The sequence below is a fragment of the Lucilia cuprina genome, chromosome 4 (assembly GCF_022045245.1).
Source record: "Lucilia cuprina isolate Lc7/37 chromosome 4, ASM2204524v1, whole genome shotgun sequence".
Classification (NCBI taxonomy): Eukaryota; Metazoa; Arthropoda; class Insecta; order Diptera; family Calliphoridae; genus Lucilia; species Lucilia cuprina.
In genome coordinates, this window is record NC_060952.1 from 49,743,109 (window position 1) to 49,746,234 (window position 3,126).

At 30.6% G+C, this 3,126-nt stretch overlaps 1 pseudogene; it reads right to left on the minus strand.

Moving 5' to 3' along the window:
* Positions 1 to 1,584: 1,584 nt before the first annotated feature.
* On the minus strand, positions 1,585 to 2,512 carry LOC111689281 (annotated as a pseudogene).
* Positions 2,513 to 3,126: the final 614 nt, after the last annotated feature.

A 3,126-nucleotide genomic window follows, 5' to 3' on the forward strand; every position in this document is an offset into this window, starting at 1 on the left:
ATGAAGATTACATTAAAGTACGAAGAGTTGTGTTCCGTTTTCTGGAGTGTATCTTCAAAAGGGCCAGAATGAATTGAAGACATTTCAAATTATATAAAAACTACATATAGTAGAAAAGTAGACAAAACAGGCATATCAAAAATTGAAAACTTTTTAAAACTTTTTGATGTAAAAAGTAAGTCTGTGGATGGAAATCAAAAATAAATTTCGATTAAAATGTTGTAGTCGGATGGAAACTACTACGGAAATCTCAACTTACAACACATCAGCAGGAGCGTATTGCAAGTCATACGAAGACTTATGTTCAAGGTCAAAAAGAAGAAGGTCACACAAAAACTTTTTTCAATCGCAAATGAGGAAATTGCTGATACATTTAACGAAATTCTGCAAAAGGAAAACCAACCTATGGATGCCGTACATATTGCAACTATTCTTCCTAATGCATCACCAAAACGACTTAAGCGAATTGTGGAAAGTATACCAACTCCAACATCACAATCAAATTTTACTGAAGAGGAAGCAATAGCGCTTATGTTGGAACTGGGTCTCAGTCGAAATAAGTACCAAATATTAAGGAAAGCTCTGCATGAAAAAGTACACAATATATTACCATCATACAAGGCGATCCAGGAAAAAAACAAACTATCCTACCATCACCTATTGCTGTTAATGATGTGGAAGCTTATATTTATATATCATCTTTGCTCGAAAACACAGCATCAAGAATTGTGTCAGACTTTTCAAAAGACCAACAAAAGAAAATTCATAACTGTGATGTTGTCTTAATGTGTAAGTGGGGATGTGACGGTTTATCAGCACTTCCAGAATACAAACAAGCCTGTGGAAGTCGGACATTAGCAGACTACAAAAGTGTATTTATGTCATTATTAGTGCCATTACGAATTCGTTCATATTCCCTTAATCCATCATCGTCAAGCATCGGAAATTCATTTGAAGATATATGGATCAATACAACTCCGGGTTCAAAAATTTTTTGTGGACCCATTGGATTTGAATATATAAAGAAAACAACAAAAATTGTCCAAATATTTTGTTCGACACCAAATGTATGTTCTGTCATACTTAATACTAAAATATGAAAAAGATGAAATTAAAGGACACGGGTTTAAATGAACATATTTTTGAATGTAATTGAGATATTGGCTTGAAATTTTTTGTAAAGGGTCGAGAATTTCCATATCTAACTAAAAAAAGATATTAAGGGATAAATATGGACTAAATTGTTGTAGTTATCTGCGACTCTATTAAAATTTTGATATAAATCATAGTTTTAGAAATTTAACAAATATATAATATATGACAAAATTTTTATTTATGAACAAAACTCAATGAAATCTTCAACGCTTGTTAACCAAGCATGTTTTTTCAAGATCTCGTCGAGCGCTTTCAGAAAATATAAAAATCTTTGTATTTGGGTGAAAGACAAAAAAATGGCACGAGTTTAAAAATTTTACATGTCGTAGGTACCCTACTTTGAGCCGCCACAGATCCGTCCCTGGGGCATCTGCGGGGTTCATCTTCAAAACTTAAACTCGAATACTCCTTGGCTACGCTCACGCCAAATTTTATCCCGATCGGATCAGCCGTTAAGAAATGCCAGATTTATTTTCAAAAAATTTCCATTCTGCCCCACTGTGGAACAGTTGAATCTAATAAAATCTTCTTTGGTGGTGAGGAATCTTCATCGCAAATTATTTGGCTCTGAAAATATAAGAATTTTTATTAATAGAATTTCTGCAATTAATTAATTCATTTCTATTATTCGTATTGTTGTATGATATTGCCCAAAATATGTCGCGTTTAGTGGTGTCCGCGATTTAATCATTCATAACATTTATGCTGAATTTTAATATAAACATCACAATGATTACATACATATGTAGGGACTTCAATGGGGCTTATGTCTAGAACAGACGGTCAGACATAGATGGTGGGTATAAATAAAAAGGTATCTTTTGAAAGTGATAATATTATCAAATGTTTGCCTGAGTTGGTCTTATATTCACTTACCATTTCTAAATTATTTTCCCCTTTCTTATTTTGATATATTCACGTAAAAACTTAAGTTCATCATACCAGTACACCGACGGTACGTAAACTTCGTCGGTACCCATTCCACTTCTTGTGAATTCTTTTTGTTTTTGAATTTCTCTGGCGTACTGGCTTCTTAGGTAACTTATTTTTACCTGTAATTAAATACATCCATATATTATTTTGCAATAATACTTTTTAAACTCTTATAGTAACTTACTTTTACATCATTTACTTTAATACCTGGAATAAGTTCCTGTAAATTTTTAGCAATTTTTTCAAGAGCTTTTGTTCTTCAATGCTTGTTATGGTATAATTGGTTCCTCGGGTTGTAAAGACATGGATGTTCCTGCCACATATTGATTAGCTTTAAAACCGAGTTCTTGTCCCACTCCACCGATATTTGAATATACTTCATTGTTTGCATATATTATGTATATTAAAAACCTTACCTTTATTATTATTTAAAAATGGAATAAACTAATGTATTAAGTAAGTAAAATATGTTTCTTTTTAAAAATTTTCAAATACTTAATACTTTTCATAACACATTATTTAATACTGGATACTTTTTCAATTTACACTATAACACATTTTGAAATTTTTATTAGTATTATTACAAAGTATTGTAGTGTAAAGTACCTTTTAATGATATTAACAAAGTTCATGGAAATTTTACCTGTTTGAATGTAATTATTTTATAATAAAATATTCTGTACACAATAACATGGAAAAAATTCACTTTTTGTTTCGAAAAATTTAAATTTATAGGAGCATTTTTTCCTATTTAAGAACATCTGACTATATAAACCGCCGGAGTTTTGGATCTGGTATTCAATAATATCCCTCGTTTGTTCATTATGATGCATTGGAAGACAATATTTTAACTTTTAAATTAATTGTTTCTTTACAATAACTACAATCCATTGGGGAACATTGCCTTTTTTAACATAGTATAGTTCATATTCGATATTTAACGGAGATTTCCTAAAATGTCAAACACTTATACTACATATCGGTTCTGAAATTATTGTCCAAAATAGTAAGTTTTATATATTAAATCAGGTTCAATTG